The 20,784-nt window shown below is 36.6% G+C and overlaps 1 long non-coding RNA gene across 1 annotated transcript; it reads left to right on the forward strand.

The window, feature by feature from the left end:
- The first annotated feature begins 2,327 nt into the window (after positions 1-2,327).
- LOC110676454 lies at positions 2,328-3,453 on the forward strand. Its single transcript, XR_002500404.1, has 3 exons — positions 2,328-2,457; positions 3,184-3,301; positions 3,359-3,453. It is a non-coding gene; the product is annotated as an uncharacterized LOC110676454 (long non-coding RNA).
- Positions 3,454-20,784: the final 17,331 nt, after the last annotated feature.

Here is a 20,784-nt window from a genome sequence, read left to right on the forward strand (position 1 = left end):
TGTTCGGATATCTTAGCCCAAGTGCAAATTATTTTTGCAGAATATGCCAAATTTCAAGAAAACAGTTTCACTCAGACCCGTTTGAAGAGCATCCTGTAAGAGACAAGGATTGGTATACAAATAATCTTACATTGGTTCAGCAAGGATCCACTGCTCCAAAAGAATGTGGACTTAAAAGTACAGGCACACCTTTCAACGATTTACAATATTTCCATGTAACTGAAAACTTTGCACTGGATGGAATGCATGACCTAGCAGAGGGTATTGTGCCATTAACGATTCAGTTAGTATTGTCCCATTATTACAAACAGCATATCGATTTTTTCGAACAAATATTTTTCTCCAAATTCGATCGAAAAATAAATAAACTTCACCATTTGAGACACTATGCCAATTGTATAAGAAAAAGTGGATCGATGAAGCAATACAATTGCATGCAATTTGAACAGACCAACAAAATTGGAAAAAACCAAGCAGCCACTTGCAAAAATTTTAAAAATATATGCTCAATCCTTGGCAAAAGACAGTGCTTTAGAATGATCATCAACATTCTCGATAATCCTTTCTGCGATAAGATTAACTACGAATCTGCAAAGTTGGTTAACCGCCAAGAATGCCTTAGTAACACATTGCTCGATGCAACTTGTGAAATAGTATTGCGGCCGAAATCGATTGTCATCAACGGTATCCAACTTCGACCAAACCTTATTATAGCGCTGAAAAAGCACTCGAATTATATGTTTCCTACCTATGGAATTATTCAAGAGCTGGTTGTGGTACGAAATCAAATATACATTTTGATCCGGAAATGTACGACCATTTGGTATGATGAATTTCTTCAAGCCTACGAAGTTCAAACAACAACCGATGATGATTTGCTGCCAATTGAAGGTTGCTTTGTTCACACGACCTTTTCGTTTTGGTCAGTAGTAGACGACCAAAAAAAGTATATTTCCAGGCGATTCTATAATCAGGATTATTAGGTACCATAACGGTTTATGTTTGATTTAATTAAATGAAGATACATAATTTAATCTAATAATTTTCAGAAAAAGAAGAAATCGACAATATGCCAACATTCCTGGCATTAAATGAACGAGACTTTACCAGAATGAATTTGACAACAAAGATGATCAAACTAATTGAGAAGTTACAAGCTGAGTTCAACGATGAGACAGCTGATACCGTTTACGAAGAAATCATTGAGGAAGGAAACGATTCATCTGATGAAGTTTATCAAGTTGAAGCGCTAATTGACCCGAACAACCCATATGAAGGCATTAACCTCGAGAAAGTAAGTTACTACATTGCTATTCCACAATTAGATAAACTATTCACCTTTCCATATTCGCATAATTGTCCCATGATTGGGATTTTCTTATATATGGGACAGTTATGCAAATAGGAGCACACGGTGTGAAGATTCAGATTACATATTATCGAAGTTGCATGTATCTCAGATTTTTTTCAAAGAGGATCAGTGTCCTGACAAAATTTTTACACCCTGAAAATTTGAAAACATTTGGCGGGGTTTTTTTTCCAGCAGAATATATTTTAACCATTATGAAACCTTAGAAAAAAAAATCAAAAAAATATCTGAGGTACATGAGTTTTTGATATTACTCGAAATTTTTACATCGTAGAGTTGACTTACAATTTTCAACAGGTAATTCACATCGATCGTATTTTTGAAAGAACCGCAGAAGGTGCAGTAATACAGTCGTTGCTTCGAGAAGCAACACACGTGACAGAAACAGATTTCAAGCGCATCAACAATCTGATCTGCAACTGTCTCAAATCACTCTTCGGCTGGTGAGTAACCCATAAACGAAGTAGTTTTATGTAAATTCTATATTTTCTTTAACACATTAATTTTCTTTTCAAACTTACGGTTTCATAGTCGTCCAACAACGTTTCATAAAAAACAGCTTGCTCTGTCACTGGTGGAATCCTATCCCATCCTCGGAGCTTCAAGCTGCGACACACCACAGGTAATATTTTAAAATTTTTGGTGAAGCATCACTTAATATGCATTATTTATGTTCCTCAGGCTCTGTGGTTCCATGCACATGCACGCGGACTAAATCGTCATGCTGGTCGGATTCACTACCGAATGGAATACTTGGCGAGGAAATCCGGTGAAAGAGTAATCAAACGGCGCCGGATCGATCCTAATTCTCTGGCGGAGAATGCTTTACTGATTGCCCAACCTTGCACCGCGGACATTGAACCTCTGGTAAGCCTGAAATGTTAACAGATGACGCATTACTCATTATTTCCATTGGGCAATTCCAGATTCAAGAATTGAAATTTATCGTACCGAATCAAGCAACCAAATCCCGTGTAGTTGAATTGTGGACTGCTACATTCAACAACCGGCAGGCTTTTCGTCTGGAAAACAGGTTCACTGAATACTTGATGGATTTTCCTGTATTCTCAGCATACAACGGAGAGCTGGTAAGTTTTTTTTTTTTCAAATGCAACATATCAAACATTATGTTTATCTAGCACTACTATCAAATGAAAACTTCATCAGATCTTTATGGATTTATGTTTATGTTTTTTTGACATTTTATATCGAGTGTATGCTAGAATAAGGGCATAAGTAATATAATCTATTTCTCATCATGGATCCTCTTCTGTTAATAAAGGTGATAAGATGCATGTTTGATTGAACTTTTTTACATCAGGATGCAAGATTGCATAACTGTCTAGCTTTATGATATGAGAAAGAGCAATCAAACATGCACCTTGTCGCCTTCATTCAATTTGAATTGCACTCAACAGTGTTTTGAAAAGCCATTATTTACCAATGTCGATATGCTCTTTTCTAATGTTTGCCCAGATTTTGATTGCTGTTTGCGCTGTTTGCTCTATCTGATTTTTGCATATTTCAGCGTCGCGACGCTACTATACACGGAAAAAAATCACAGAATTAGTTTTAAAGTAGAACATTAATTCGGTTTAGAGAAGTGGATTAATTAAAAAAGGTGCAGTTCAATAGTGTTTCAGCATTGAGCTTTGCCTTAAGCGCCCTAAACATGTCGTTTTCATTCAGATAGTAGTTCAGATTTATATAGTTACCAAAAAAGAAAAAATAGTCATTTGGTATAAAATAAAGTTACGTACAAATGCTAGTGAATGCGAGATTTATCAGACAATTATTGTTTATTCCGTCTACAGATCTCCATCGATTACCACAAGATGAAGCCCTCAGCCGCATCTTTCTGTCATAATTGGGAACAAATCGAAGCAAACATTTTGAAGCAGAATAGTCATCTCTACAAGGAAATCAAAGCAGGTAAATTTGTCGTTTTGACTTTTTAGGAACATATATTTTAGGTGTATTACTTTTCAGATTTTATTCGAGCGCTGTCAATCATCCGATTGAAAAATCCATCCAGAGGATCCAAAAGGAAGCAAGACAATTCCAGAAAGGAAAACCCACTATCTGGTATCATTGAATGGATTAAGGTAAAGTAAGTGAATAAGTATCTAAGCAAAATGTAAAAAAAATGTTTATATTTTAGATGGAAGATGACCCACCCATGACAGAATCGGTGGCACCGGTTTTGTACGTAAGGGGGGAGCAGCTGCAAATGAGCCAAGATTGTTTCCTTAAGTGGCATGACTGGATTATTCCTGTAGCGCTGGACGTGAAGCGCGCGTTTGAGTTGCTAGTGATGTCGCTTATGGTATTCAATGTCCCGCCTTCACCGACAGACAAACAGTTCTATCTGTTTATCAACGGAGCAATATGCCAAACGGAAACATTGAGTACCACCGGAGCAAAATTCCTGCACTCACTCAACTAAATGGCTTTGCATTGCTGCAACCTGATAATCTTTTAAAAGTCATGAATTATTCAAACATGTCCAAACGATACCCAAAAATAATAAACACAAAATAAATCGATTTATTTTCTTTTCAATAACATGAACTTTATTTTATTTTATTTTTTTCGATCACCCTAATCTATTCCGACTGCCTGCTGTTACGAACAATGTGTTCGGTAATTTATTTCACAATTCGATCGGTAATGATTCACGAACGTTTTGTAATTTTTGACAGCTGCATGTCGATTCGATTTACAGATTGTTCGGTAGTTCTTAACTTTACCGAAAGCATTACTGAGCGCTCTGCGGTTTTTATTTCGGTAAAAAAAATTACCGGAGTCGGTGATATTTTCTAAGTGTGAAAGCTTGACTATTTACAAAACTATGTTATCGTTTATACCTCCAAGTATCTCATTTCGAATATTGGACAGTATTTGATGTTTGTCAAAAACAAAATATTTGTGTTAAGCATTAAAGGTTTTTCATACCAAGGGAGTTTTGTGAATTATTGGTATTTGAGATTTTCTCAAGATCAAAATGATAAGTCACAGAAAATATTGAAAACACAGATAACATGTTTTGGAAGTACAAAACACGTAACTGAGTATTTAAAAAAAAAAGATAAATGTTTTCAATATTTATTATTAGAGATTTTGTTGAAAGCATTTATATTATTGGTATCCGGTTTAGACGGAAAAATCTGTAGTTCTTATTTTTGAATTTCAGTTTTAAGCATTTACCCATTTAGTTCTTCTGGTTCAAATCATTTATTGAACGAATTTCAGTAAATTTTGCTGACAAAATTCAGGTTTTAATAAAAAAAAAACCTTCAATACCGAAAACGTAAAATACTGTGTTTTAAAATAGATTTGAGGAAACATTAGATTTACGTCGGGCTTAAACCTGGGACAACACAAAAAAATCTGAGCTTTCCTTAGTGTTTGATAAAATACCTGTTTTATTCATTGCTTTGAAAAAATAAGTTGAAAACATTTTGGATATTCATATATTTATTCATGTATTTTAATTGGATACAAAAACATTCCAAAAAACGTGAAATTAATCATTTTTCACGTTTTTTTAGTCTGTTTTCTATAATGTTAATAAAGCCAAACAACTAAATGCAGGAAAACAAGTACGAAGGTGAGTCTCATCGACTCATGTACCGAGATTTTCTAACAAATGTCATTTTAGTGTTAACAAATATCTCTAAAATAAAAAAATCAGGGGATCTCATTTCGGGGTGAAATTGATCACTTGTCAATGCCATTATTGTTAGTTTAAAAAAAAAAAACTCTACAAGATAAATTTGAGCTCCCTGAATCCGAATATGCTTGTCAAATTCTTAACAATGCAATATTTATACACGGTGCCCCGACAGACCGTTATTATGCAAAAAATATGTCCATCAAATCTGAGCACAGGGCTCGATTCCTATGGTCATTCTGCACCTCTGGGCCAATTTAAAAAAAAAATCCCTAGGAGGAATCTCGAGAAATCTCGATTTGAAGTTTTTGACTAAAAATTTCAATATAATTCATATTAAAAATTTTCAATAGCACTGAAAAAAACTACAAAAACGCTAAAAAAGTTGGCCAAACTGTTCTCAACTAGTATAACATTGTTACCATTGCTATAATTAGAAATATTTACGACTTTTCCGGCATTCGCACTAAATGACCAGCTCACTGAAGTTTGCCTATTTTATTCACTCAATAGTTTTCGCTCCTATTCTTAAATAAATGTGCTTAGAGAGCCAATAATAAGCGTTTTATACAGGGCAAATTGACAATGATGTTTCATTTAGGTAAGCTTGTATTAATCGTTGCTCTCTTTGCATTATTATTAAAAAACTGCTTAAGTTTTCGAAACACTTTTCAGTGTTGCACGATAAAGGATCGCGAGGTGTTTTGGCGAAGTTGTTAACGAAATAATCTTTGAAGTCAGATAAGCCTTTATCAAGCAATAGGGTAGAAATGTCGTCTCCATTTGCAAGTTACGGATCCCTAAGCTGGTTATGTAATCCATAAAAGGAGATATTCGCAGCTAGAACACGTGTTTTTACTACAAGGGAAACATTATTATCATACGTCACACGTATATGGCTCTTCAGCAACTTTAATTACATCTCCATCAAGAACTGCCTCAGCATCAACACATCTGAACCTGTTTTTTTGTTCTCTATATGCGACCTTATACGTTTGGGTAGAGTAAATGGCATCACAAGCTTATCTTAGTTGTCTATCTTCAAAATGGCAAAACCCTGCTTTACGATTCCAATAAAGTCATTCGATTCGATTCGATTCCAACAAAGTCTTCTTCTTCTTCTTCTTCTTTCTGGCATTACGTCCCAACTGGGACAAAGCCTGCTTCTCAGATTAGTGTTCTTATGAGCACTTCCACAGTTATTAACTGAGAGCTTTCTTTGCCGATTGACCATTTTTGCATGTGTATATCGTGTGGCAGGTACGAAGATACTCTATGCCCTGGGAATCGAGAAAATTTCCTTTACGAAAAGATCCTCGACTAGTGGAATTCGAACCCACGACCCTCAGCATGGTCATGCTGAATAGCTGCGCGTTTACCGCTACGGCTATCTGGGCCCTAAAAGAACAACAAAGTCATCGTCTGCAAAATCGAGGAGTATAAGCAGGGCAGACAATCGTCAGATTCGTCACCGACGAAATAAAAAAACGTCATCCAGTATAATAACTCTAGCAGGGCGTCGTCTCGTCATCGACAAATGACTAACTTCAACCCAAAATCGTCAACGAGCAAATATTTTTTCATTCCCCTTTGTAACCTTTACATACAAAAAGAATGCGTTTACTGCATATTCGGTTCATATTTTTAGTCGGTTTGATGCTCCCGAACGAAGATTCGCCCATAACGAAGGAATCGTATTTGATTGTCATCATGACGCTGAACCTATGTGACTGGATCTCTGCGGCAAATCATCATCCGACGCTGGTTGAGTGACGATGACTACGCTTCTTTTAGTTTCGTCGCCGACTTTTTCCATTTGACGGCGACGATTGTCTACCCTGAGTGTATGCGACAAAACGCAATATTGAACAGTAAATTCGGAAACACATCTCTTTTCATTCCATGTAATTTTACAAAAAAAGAGGAGCCTACAATACTTACACTTGATTAAATTTGTCTGCTTAATCAGCTTTTAGTCTGATTTTTAAGTCTTTGACATTACCTGCAACAGCTAGATTTTTGTTACTGAGCCGAACTACAAAAAATCAATAAAAAGATTGACGATGAATCCCGAAAAAAAAAATAAAACGAAGTAAATGATTGAAGGCATAAAGAGTGGAAGTCCTAGTGAAGTTGATACTTAAGTAGTGCTTAATGGGGATTTGTTTAATATTGTTAATGACTTTGTTAATCTTCGAACACTTGTGACATATGACAATCATGTTTCCCATGTAGTTATAATCCTGTTGAGGCTGAGAATGGTGAATAGGATATTTTTTACGTAAAGTGCTGAGGGCAATACTCGGTGGAAAACTAGACGTAAACATCAAGAGTAGTACCAGATGAACATAGAAGAAAATTTGATTAAGCAAAATAACTACGGCAGACTTTGGTGGACTGGTCACATAGTGTGAAAGTCGAAAAATAAGCTGTTAATTAATCATATTCAGCATTGAATGTTTTACGTTTATTGAACGTAACATCAATAGTATATTGAAATGTATTTCTTTGATTTTATTCTTAACTAAGCTTTCTGGCTTACGCCATGTAAAAGCATACTTAAGCCACTCTGGTGAGTTAAGTCAGTTGTAAATATTTATAATTATAACAACGGTAACAGTTCTATAGTAGTTAAGAACAGTTTGGCTAACTTTTTGTGCGTTTTTGTGGATTTTTTCTATGCTGTTGAAAAATTTTAATATGGATTATATTGAATTTTTAAGTCAAAAGCTTCAAATCGAGATTTCTCGAGATTGCTCCTAAGGATTTTTTTAAAATTTGGCCCAGAGGTGCAAAATGATCTCAGAAATCGAGTCCTGTGCTCAGATTTGATGGACAATTTTTTTGCATAATAACGGTCTGTCGGGGCACCGTGTTATATAAATAACGAATAGTTAAATTTCAAGAAATACGCGGAAAACGCCAAAATGTATGCAATTTTCTAAGTAGTTTAATGATATCTAACAGAAATTCAATTAGTTCAACCATATGAGCTAATTGATACGAGTTTTGGTGATGAAATCTGGTTTGGGGATATATCTCAAGCATCCTCACAAACTTGCTTAGAAATAGAAGTTCATAGGTGTTTGTCTATTCTGCCCTGTGCATGATTTTAAAATTTTACATTATTATCATAGTAATAAACATTCTTTAACGCAAAAAACTCCACAACACACAATTCGACAATGGTTACGACAAACAACGTGCATTTACTGCAGCTTACATTTGTGCTCCATTACGAATAAATAAAATCGTATGATACGATGATCAATTTCACCCTTCTGATCAATTACACCCGATTTTACGGTATTTCAGTATCGAAAACAAATTCAATTAATTAATAATATTTTTTATTGAACATAATATTCATTGGATAAGTAATCATTCGATGGATATGCAATTAGAGGACATTTTTTGCATGTATATTTGTTATAGGGGGGCGATTCCAAAAAATATTGGTATCAAGGGGCGAAAGTTGAAAAAGTTTGGGAAACACTGGTTTAGAAGGATGTCGTTTTCGGCAAAGTTGTTTAGTAAGTTAAGGACTATCATTTTTCAAGCCAGTTTATTCAAAATTTTGCCACTAGGCGGCGCTAATGAGCATGAAACTTTTGTTTAAAGATATCTCAGGAGCCTGACCACATAGAAGGATAGTGTCTTCGGCAAAGTAGTTCAGTAGCTCAGTGATCCAAGAAATAGGATATTTTGCCACCAGGCGGCGCTAGTTAGTAAGAAATTTTTGTTTTTCCGATACTGTAGAATCTTTACTTTTTAGACAGGCACCTTCGGCAAAGTTGTTCAGAAGCTCAGGGACTATCATTATTTTACAAAATCTTGAACTTTAAGGATTAAAAAAATAAAGAATTTGAGCTACTGAACAACTCTACCGAAAACGTCATCTTCCTAAGTGATCAGTCTCATGAGATATTTGCGAAACAAATGTTTTATGCTCACTAGCGCCGCCTAGTGGCAAAATTTTGAATCAACTAACTCAAACAATGATAGTCCATGAGTTACCGAACAACTTTCCCAACGTCATCTTTCTAAGTGTTCAGACTCCTGAGATATTTGCAAAACCAAGGGTGTTGTACAAAGTACAACGCGCGACGACCGAAAGGTTAAAGATATTCCGATGTGCCTTGGGGGACCGACATTTTCCTTATAAAATGTCTTTGGCGGCCATTTTGTTTTACGTCAATTTATCAAAAAAATAAAATGTGGGCTTCACACAGCTAGGAGCTACTCTAAAATAAAACATACTAATCAGTCATGTATTCTAGTAGATATCCAAAAATTACGATATGATGTTTTTTTGAAGTTTTTAAGATCTTTACTTGGTCAGCGTGGTACCAGACACATGATTGCTCATTACTCAAAGACGGCTGCACCAATTTCATTTTTTTTCACAACATTCTCTTATTAATGTATTGTTCCGGAGAAAGAATACAAGAATAAACAATACACCCCAATCTAGTTATAGCCAGTCATCAATTTTTAATCACGAACAAAAAAGAAATACACACGGATAAAAATGGTGCATTTTTTTTCGAGTAAAGGCCTGAATATGGCACCTCATTTCTCCCATCACTTTTCGCTCACCCCTCTCATTGCCTTCTCACAGTGTTTTCGAGAGCGATAACAAAAAAATGATTATTTGAAGCAACTAACCTTATCTTAGAGGGTCGGTTTCTTAACTGAAAGCATTGCATTGTAAGTGTTAGTGATTAGTGGGTGGTTCCAGTAGGTGCCAACAATATGATAACGTACTCAACCAACTTTCACCTTAATCAGTTCGGCAGGAATACATGGAGCCATCCTTGAAACATTTGTTGGATGCGATACTTCTGTAGGAATACCTCCGCGCAACCTGTTGATCAAGCTAAGAACGTTCGCGGAGTTCTTCATTGGCGAATACCACGCTGGTTTTCATAATACAGTCGAAGCTCGTTATAACGACAACTTTTATTGCGACAAATCTCTCTATAACGACATTTCCAATGGTCCCTTCAAATTCCCATACTAAGTTCAACTTTAAAAGCGACATTTCTCTGTTTCGAGCGTTCTCTATTGCGACATTAGTCTTATATTCAATAGTTACTCAATATAACGACAATCGTTTAGCTATTTTAGTAAATATTATGATCGTTTTATTCCTCCATGCTCTATAACGACATCCAACCTCTTTATAACGACAATTTTATAGCGACATCTCCGTATACCGACGGTCCCTTGCGATGTCGCTATAACGAGCTTCGACTGTACAACATGACAACGAACTAGATTTTTACTTTGCTTAGTAAATTCTGGTGTTTAACTTACAGAATCACTATCTATTCTTCTGTTGCTCTCAAGTGCTTCGTCCAAACTGGGACAAAATCAGCTTCTTAGCTTAATATGTATCGTATTTCAAGCACGAAGTTCTACCCTCAGAAGTCAAGAATTGAACATTTCTACGAAAAGATTTATGACCGTCGTGATCCAAACCCGTAACCTTTAGCATGATCTTGCTGAATACGATCTATTCAAGAGAAATTAGCTGTGGTAGATAATGTCGGTATATGGTTTTCCGTCAAGGTCTTTCCTTAGTGGTATAGTTCGTGACTACAAAGCAAAGCAATTCTGAATATGTCTGATTTTCATTTCCGGTTTGTCCAGGATGTTCTTTACTTCCCTGTGTATAGAGAACCTTTGTTTATACCCCACAAAATACTAATGCGACATTGGCCAAGAAACCATTCAGATAATAACTGAGGAGGGGCGTCGTAAGTGTCGAAAGTGATTCTGTACGTTGGTTTCGTCAAGGCTTTTATCAAAATATATGATTTTGGGACAAAGGGTCGAAAAACAAACATAACAAGATCAAACGATAGAACGACAAAGGTCGAAAGAACAAACAAATCATAAATAATATGTTTTGTTGGAAATGATCTTTGTTTTAAAATTTATTGTCATTAACATTACTTATGAATCTTTCTGGCCGTGGCTGGTTCGTCTCTTTGCTTTGAAAAAAAAAAAAAAAAAAAATGTTTGGACCTTTTTCCCGTTCTGCTTCTTCTTCAAACTTCGTCATTCGATTTTTTGTTTTTCAATATCTTGTCTGTTCGACTCTTAAACTAGTAATCACTAAAAGTAAATTATTTTCGAGACAAGTGTTGAATGGAAATGTTAATTTTAAAGGAAAGTGATGTGCTCACGTAAATCCCTACATTCGCAATGATTTAGGTTACACTGTATCACAGTTCATGCAAGCTTGGGTGGTGAATGCGGATAAAGTGAAAATAAACTGCAAAATAGATAAAATCCCTCTCTCCGCCCAGTCATGAAACGACGGGGTGGTGTGGAACCGTATACTAAATGATGATGTGGCTGATCCTTCCTTTCAAAAAGCATTAAATATACTTCTCTCTGCTCACACAGAAGCCATCATCCCAAACCCAGTGCGCCACGATTGATCCCTCCGGCAAACATCATCACAAAGAACCGAGCACTGTAAATAGTGTTAGCCTTTGGCACTAATTACGACTCGATGGTCTCAATCCTCGAGCAGGGGATGATAATTGATTGAAAACTTATTTCGATGCTGTGATATCATCGAATGTGAAAATGTTCTGATCGAGCTAACAACAATCATAACAAAATATGAGTATGGTTCTTGAGTCCTTGAGTTCTTTGTGAGTTCTGATGAACAACTCACATGTGGTTTTGAAAATAACAATATGATATTCAATTTTTAAATAAGATTCAGATAAAATCTAGGAAATGGTAACAAAACCTGTTATCAATATGTAATGCAAGACTTAATTTGGTATCATAATGAAATGATTTTGAAATCAGATTCTACTCGGATCTCTCTTTCTCTTCCTTCGGCTACTGGATCGGTGGTTCGATCGATTTAGCATCAAACATTCATTCATCAGCCATCGAACGAGAACGGAGCTAACATTCCATGAAATGGTGTTAATCTCTTCGAATCAATAATGAACAATGCTAGGATTTATTTGCCTCTGCAGGGAGAAGGTTCTGCTGTTGTAATGTTAAACGTTCCGTTTCAGAGTTGGGTTCCGCCTGATAAATGCTGATTATTTTTGTTTTCCATCTTTCTCCGTTTAAAACGCCCCCGCGAATCCCACGCAAATCCTTCGAACAATGAGCTGCAATGTTCTTGGATGTCCTTTTGCTTGTTTCCGCAAACCGCACAGCCAAACTCCTGCAGGGCATTGTGTCTGGCCACCATCTGTCAGACTTTATTCATGTTTTCGCTCAACAATTTAACGCTGAACAGCGGTATATTTAAGACGACAGACAGTTTTGGAAAGGTGGAAAGGGTGTATACCGGTCAGGTCCGCAGAGAGGAAACATTTGAATAATTTATTGCCCGCGATTTTGAATGCCAGATATTGCCGACCGCAAACCGGAGGCCCGCCCTTTGGGTGAGAACAAAAGTCAACGAAAGGTATGATGAATTGGGATCTGCTGAAAAGGGTCCGAAGGTTTATAAAGTGGCACAAGGTTAAGTGTGTTTCTTCTGATGGAGTGCAAAGGTTAAATGATACCTGATTGTGTATCACTTATGGAAGAGGAAGCTACTGCAGTTTAATACGCTGGAAAGACTAAATGCGCTTATTCTGCGCAGCGTGTTAGTCAAGAGTAGTCGCTCTCACCTCAAGTGACGTGAGACGACTAATGTTAATCAAATGGGAGCGTGTCGACAATTTTCACCTCACTTGACACGCTGCGCAGAATAAGCACAAAAGTATCGAAATCCAATCCTCGGGTCGCGCGCCTTTTTTTTCTGAGTGCTTTTATACGGCCGAGCAATCGAGTGAATCTGAGAGTGGATTGTGGCTGCTCAATCAAGGATGAAGGATCAATTGGTGAGCTCGATTCATGCTTTTTTTCAAATCTGTTAAATATGTATGACCGCACATTTAATCGTTACACATATATGATTTTTCAACAAACTATGAATGGTTCGTCACTGTAAGTGTCGGCATAAACTTTGTTCATAACTTTTTTGTTTTATATTTTCTATTTAAAATCCCATGTGTTCACTTTGACATGGGGAGTTTTTCTCGACCGAATTGTCTGAACCTTTGAAATAAGAAGCACTTCAATACGACGCATATTCGGCAGTGGTTTTTTTTAAAGCTACTGATCTGATAATTGGCCAATCAGATCAGCTTTGAAAAAAACCACTGCCGAAGTGAATCAAAAGTGCCAAGAATAGGATCCGGCCCCCTTCTAATGCCCGTATTTTACTATGGGATCAAGTGTCATAACAAGCATACACAATTAAAAAATACGGATTGGAAAACCACCAAAGAAAACTGTAAAATCAAGGAGAAAATTCAAAAATGATCTGACCGGGAATCGAATTAGCGATCTAACGATCAAGAAGCAGGCTGGCTACCACTAAGTCCGCTCTCACTGTGTGCTAGTGATGTGCAAAAACTGAATTAAAATAGCCCATGTATGCTAGAGCGCCTATCAAATGGCTTCTTCGAAGTTTCTTGAAAATAATGCTGTCATCGAACTGTTCGTTGGTATTTTACAGGGTTGCTGCTTGTTAATTGACACGGATTCTATCGGTAAAACACTATATTTCATGAATTATGTCGTCTAAAGAGAAAATATACTTGCAAAAATTGTATTTTTTGTTGTTTTACAGTTGAATTTCGGTGATTTATTTCACGGCGATTGAGTCTCAGTGTGTTACTACATCAATGCAGTGAATATGAGATGTATATTTATGCAGCACACAGCTCTGATGAAAATTCACGATTGAGTCCGATATTTGTTGTAGTTCCAACATCACTTATCTGACAGATCTGTAGGCTTTGCACATATTTATTATTAGTTATATGCTTCTGAGATGACCATACCATCATTATTTAATTTCCTCATCACATGGTGTTCGTCAAATTATCAAATTAGTTAGTTAAAAACTGTTCAATTTAATATTATTGAATAATACATTTAAAAGTCTTCAAGAGGCTCTTCATAAACCACTCCATAACGTAAACTATTTGCAATCAACGAAGTCCATGTTTCGTCGAAATAAAGTTAACAATATCTCAATTCCTGAGAATAACATAACACAGGGTTTCTCAACCAGTGTTCCACGGACTTCTAGCGGCCGTGATGGCTGCTCAAGAGGTTCGCGAGAATAAGTGTTATTTCCTCGGTAGATGAAGAGGAATCTCTTACCTTGCTTGTTTTGCAAGAGAGCGTTATTATAATGGTTCAACTTTTTGAAATACTATATAGTTTTAAAATAAAACTTAATTAGTTTTATTTTTCGCTGCACAATTCCTGATTTGATAATCAAATTGTCATTCTGTTTATAAGAAATTGCTAGCCTTAGTTGAGTAAGTTTACATTACCGGCTATATTTTCCAGCACGAATTTGAAGATAGAACTAAGATCGTTTCTAGATATATTCATTGAGAATTTTTGGCATGTTTTAGCTTTATACTTGGCAGATTTCACCAGCTTTATGTGAAATCCTCTTGAAAATGTCTTGGCGAACTATCAGATTAAAGAGAAAAAAAATCTTGATTGTGATGGTTCTCGAGGAGATCTTCATCAAAATCCTGTGAGTTTGACACATTGATTGTGGATGTTGGAACTACCTGAGCTGCTAGATTTTTTGTTGGATTTTGTTAAGATTCATTCTGAAAGTTCCTCATTTGGTTCTTTGAAAGATGTTTGATGATCTCCTGACTAAATTCTCGGTGGACATATGAGCATCAGAGGATCATAGCAGAATTGTTGATTGTACGACATTTCCCAAAAACTCGTTCTCCAGAATGACATTTCCCAGAACGCAATTCCCCAGAAAAGGACATCTCCCAGAGAACCATTCCTCAGAATAAGACGTTCCCAAGAAAAAAAAATAATAAGAGATTTTTGGTCGTTATCCAGGTAAATGGTAAAAAGAATATATTAATCATATTGAGTTAACAAACATAGTTAACTGAAAAATTTGGGCTTAAACCATTTTTGTTTTTTTTTTATAACGGCAAGGTTTCCTGTTTTTTGCAGTCTTTCATTTATTTGATGGAGAATTTTCAACTCAAGAAATTCATCAAATAAAGCGCCACATATGATCGGAAATGTAATTAGAACCGTTTGGACGTTTTTGTATATATGGATGACTTTTGCCTTCTGAAGGTCAAGCCTGCTTAACCCCTCCTTAAAGTTGATGGATGCAGCTCAAATTATCACAGTAGTATGTTGTTTACTATCAACTTGTGTGATTTGTGCTAACGTAAGAACAACACGACATTCACGAAACGCGACGCGAGACAAGACATAACACTAATAGTAAGAACTATAAGTGTTATGTCTTGTCTCGCGTCGCGTTTCGTGAATGAGTATGTTGTTTGCTGAAAAAAAAAATTAAAGACAAGGGAAATTGTCTAGTTTTTTTTTCATGATTCTTCATAATTGCAAAAACAATAAACCTAGAAAAAACGTATGAATACAAAAAAACAAGCTCCATCAATTTATTTTGTGAATATAAAGAATATTACACTAATACAAATCACCTTTTAAAAATACAATTAGAAAGGATAGCCAATTTTAAAAGAAGGAAGAATAACAATGAAAACAAAACAAAAATTCAAATAGCTCATAAAACAAAGCAGTGGCGTTTCTAGGAACGCCATTTCCCGAATACCCCGTTTCCTAAAACATCCCAGTTTCCTGAAAAGTTTTTAGCTCTCATAATTACAATTTTAGCTCTCATAATTTTTCTTTTTCAACGTGGTGAACGAACCGGTCATCCGATATGCACCCTTCTTTACTTCCGAGTTTCACCGTCCAGTTTTTTCTTCGTTAAATTTTGGTCTGGTCTGGCCATAAATCACGTAGTCATTTATTTTGGATTTTCAAGACCACCTCATTCTCCCTACGTGATCTTTTGTCCATACAATCATTTTGAAATTTATATGGCCCGTAGTGGTGATGATGATTATATAAGCTGCCATCTATTGTAGCAAGGTATTCACCGGTAGCAAGGGCCTGTTCTAAAAAAACAATTTGTTCAAGATTGCATGAGTATTCGTATTCAATCATACTCCTGTCTGAAGGGCCAAAAACGAATGGCGGACCCGTAAGCAGAGACACTTACGCGAAACCCGCAAGGAAAAAAAAATCTCCTTCCAAAAGTAAGTTCACATGAACAGTCGTACAATCAAGCCCTTGCTTGTCAGAAAGACCCAATAGATGGGAGGAAGAGCCCGCCCTTTTTCCAGGAAATGTTAGCGATAGGAAGTTGACAGTTTCACTCTTCCTATCCATCTCGCTTCAATCGGGTGCCCTGATGGTCCCACCCATGGTCGAAGTGCACTGCCCGAAAACCGAAAAAAAAACTAAATTCCTCTTCGGCGATGCGAGAACAAAACCCGTTAGCTTCTCGAACTGCACTGCCCGAAAAACGAAAAAAATGAACTTCCATTCCGACGAACCGAAAGCCGAAAAAAAAACACTTCTGCTATGCGAAAACAGGGCCCGCTTGCTGAGCTTTTTCAAATGAAGATCGAACGGTAGTTGCCAAAATTAAACGGGCACTGTATTAAATTTGCAACACTCCAATTGAACACCTCTGTGCATGCCCAGTTTTCTAATCGTACCGTCAACCGTCATCTTGCTTATACTCGCTTCTCTTTCCCTCTTCCGAAAGATCACTTTAGTCTGTAAGTAAGCTTCCAAAAGATCACTTTAGCCTCGCAAGCAAAAATTCTCCACACGTTCACCTCTCACACCAAATCACTTCCACCCGTCCTACCTTTCACTACCACTACTACTGAGACCGCGTTCACTCATACACTACTCGCTTCCCCCCGCGCATGCCGTCATCAATCATTTTTTTTCACATCAATTCCATACTTTTAAATTCTAAATTTTTAACTTTTAATCCATTTTTCAACTGAAATTTTACTATCACTCCCGACTTTGCTCCTTTCTACGTTCGGATATGTATTTTTCGTCGATTTTACTTTGAGATTTCCACATTTTGTTCACTATTTGAATACCACGTTAAAAATACACAACCTTCCCTCAGCCAGCGCTGCCCAGGTCCTCATATGGCCCGTAGTTTTTTGCCAAAACCTTCCCACCCCCATATATGAGTGAATTATGGGCGGCCCCTTAGATGGTTTTCCTGTGTTAAGGGAAGCGCTTTTTAAAAGAATTTCTTGGACTTAACTTGTATTAGCTTGAGATCCACAATAATGATTTTGACAAAATAATATTTTGGGTGAATTGACGTCGGTTTCCGGAATTCGAATCAATTCTGTAAGTAATTTTGTTATACGACAAAAAACTAAATAATACCATACTTATTTCATCTTGCGCTTTAAAAATGTATTATAACAATTCTGGGAAATGTCCTATTCTGAGAAATGTCCCATTCTGGCGAATGGATTTCTGGGGAATGTCTCATTCTAGGGAATGCGATTCTAGGGAACGTCATACTGGGGAATGGCATTCTGAGGAATGTCATTCTGAGAAATATCCTACAACCGAATTGTTACATTATGTGTGGTGGTTATAGACGTGAGTTTTGGGTGCACCTAACAAAGATATCTGTTGAATCATTATGGGATGTTCCTCAAACTTCAGTTTCAAGAACACCAAAGGTCACAGTTTCAAGAAGGTTGGGAATCACTGATATAACAGAAATTTGTAAAATAATGATTTCCCCCGAATAACGGTACTTTAAAGAAAATGGTGCGAGGGGGAGGATGAAGAGAGAAATCCATACAAATCTTAGTTAGGGAATATGGGGTGATATGCACCCCGACCCATTGTGCATTTTTAGAGTGTTTGCGAAGTAATTTCAAATGGATTTTGTCAATGGCTGGTGTGTGGGATCACCTGAATTTTGGAAACCTCAAATAGTCATTTTTCCTCGATGATTTATTCCAGTTTTGGGCCTGCAACTCGAAGCAAACAGACATGTTCCAGTGGCTAAGAGTCAGTGCTGTTTTTTTTTTGTGATTTCGTTTCTTCGGAAACAATAGTGCTTTGTTTGAAAGGGAATTATTTCTGCCAAAATGGAGTACGCTCGGAAGAGTACCGTCAGGTTCGCTTTGGAGATCAAGCCAGATCTCCATCGAATGGAGAAATGGTGACTTTTGTCGCCAGGAGTTTGGGCATCAAGCCAGAGCAAATGTACCATCTTTATCACGATCCGTACGAGAAGTGCATTGTGATCAAGTTTGCAAATGAAACATTGATGAAAATGTGCCTCGAGCAGCACGTGGGTGAAAAATCTTTCGGGTATACAAATGGACATTTCACCTAGGTTATGGTCACAGACGGAAATGAGGAGATAAAATATGTGAGGCTGTTTTATCTGCCTCCGGAGGTACCGGATCGAGAAGTCGTGAAATTTTTCAAGAAGTTTGGAGTAGTGAAAAAAATTGTGCATGAGAAACGTTCATTAGCATCGGGATTCAATTGTTTCTCCGGTATGCGGGGTATCTACATGGATGTTACGAAGGAGATACCCCCTCAAGTGTACATCTGTAACTACAGGAGTCGCGTGTATTACTCCGGAATGCAGGAGAAGTGTTTTATCTGTAGGGCAACGGATCATCTGAAGCCGGATTGTCCCCGCCGTATGGGTTCTGAAACGAGTAAGAATCTTTGCCTCAGGGAGCGTGTTCGTGAGAAGGAAGAGTCATTGAAGCTCAATTTCACGAATCTCAACACTCTGGTGAAGGGGAGCAAGGACGGCAAACCAGACAGCCACAATATCGGCCCGTGTGGCGGAGACCTGGAAATGCAGGAGGGTTTTCGTAACGGTGACTCAACAGACAAAGCGGTTTCGGGCGTAGGTTGTGAGGATGGTCACACGACCGATGCATCCAATTGTGATAGCGGCTGGGTGAATGTATCGAAAGCAGCTAAGCATGGAGTGGCAGTGAATATTGGTTCATCCAATTTGGTCACTCACAGTGGTCAGCAGATTCAAGCAACAACAAGTTAGTCAGCAGATGTATCAGTGAGTAACGCGTTCACTGGTTTGCTAGACGATGGAAGCGAGATCTCTGATCTAGATCCGAAAAAGCGAAGGTTAAGTTCGAAATTGAGTCAAAACTTATATGAGTAAATATTCGATGAAAATTGCCACCGTTCATTTGAACGGGGTTGTTTGTTCAGCTAAGCAATCATTGATCCGTGATTTTGTAAATTTCAATGACCTAGATATTGTATTTTTTCAAGAGATGAACATAACATCGTCATCGTTTTTACCGAATCATGAAGTCATTTTGAGTTACAACCATATAAATTGATCAACAGCAGTAGCTATACGTAAAAACTTTGCGTTTACAGACTTGCTAGTAGCCCCAACTGGAAGGATTATATCATTTATGCTAAAAGGAATCAAGTTCAACAACATATACGCACAATCAGGATCGCAGTACAAAAAAGAAAGGAATAAGTTTTTTACTGAGAGTTTAGCATTGCATTTAAATTTGAATTTCGATGGTTTAGTGATTGGAGGAGATTTTAACTGTGTTTTGTACGAGGAAGATAGTAAAGGATCTAATAACTTCTGTCAGGGTTTGCAACATTTAGTTGACCAGTTGAAACTTAAAGACATGGCTAATTCATTCTTAAAAAAAGACTAGTTTTACTTTTTTCAGGGAAAAAGTGCATCTCGATTAGATAGATTCTATTGTTCTAAGGAAATTTTAAATAGCACGTTGAGTGTTGAAACAGTACCCCTTGCATTTTCAGATCATCACTCCGTAATAATGAAAATCGAAATCAATGAACTTCCCAAATCAGGACAGACAAAACCTGCTTATTGGAAGGTTAATTTGGCTATAATAAAAAATGAACAGTTGTTCATCGATTACAGGTCTTAATTGAACAATTGCAAGCGAAGAGCTTAATAAGGACTGTTCATTTTATAAAGTGGACACTTTGTTTATGCTATATCTTTTTTATTTATTGATTAAATCGTAATCGGTTTTCTGTGTATCGTTGACCTATTATTCTAAAATGCTATGAAAATATAAAATCTTTGAAAATGCTTTTGGTTGAAGAGCTAAATAGTTTTTCCAAAAACTCTTAAAAAAAGCTGTCCGTCAATGTTTAACATTATTTTTCGCAAACCAAAAATCCTTATTTTTATGAACAAATTGTGTGTTTTTATCCTTTACTATTCTACTAAAGGTGAAGCTTTAAAAATATCAATTATATTCCACTATTCTATGACATTAGGTAACTTTAGTGATTTACCCATTTATGGCCAAATTTGCTGATACACCATCCTTTCACTCCCAGCAAAAGAGAAAAGTAAAAAGCGTGTTCAAAACTAGTTTGGATTACTAAAGAAACTATATTAGTATAAACGAAAGCTAAATCGTGAGATTAAACTACAGTCTTAAGTATAAATTTTACTGTTTATGGTAGTTTTACTAAAAAGTCTCATACTTTTAAAATCATGTACGCATATTTATTAATCTACAGCAAATTGTAAACAGTTTTCTCCGATTTTTCAATTGGTAATCTCAGAATAACATATTATGAAAATAATATGTGGAAAATAAAATCGATTTTATTACAGCAGTGTTGCCAATTTTGATGATTGTCAATGTACTTTGATAGCTCTTCTAAGAATAAAACAATTGTGTTTCTGTTGTGCTTTGAATGTGACGTGGGGACTTTCTAAGTAACTCTATGAAGGCGTAAGTTATTTTTCATATTAATACTGTACTAG

This window comes from Aedes aegypti, chromosome 2 (assembly GCF_002204515.2).
Source record: "Aedes aegypti strain LVP_AGWG chromosome 2, AaegL5.0 Primary Assembly, whole genome shotgun sequence".
NCBI lineage: Eukaryota > Metazoa > Arthropoda > Insecta > Diptera > Culicidae > Aedes > Aedes aegypti.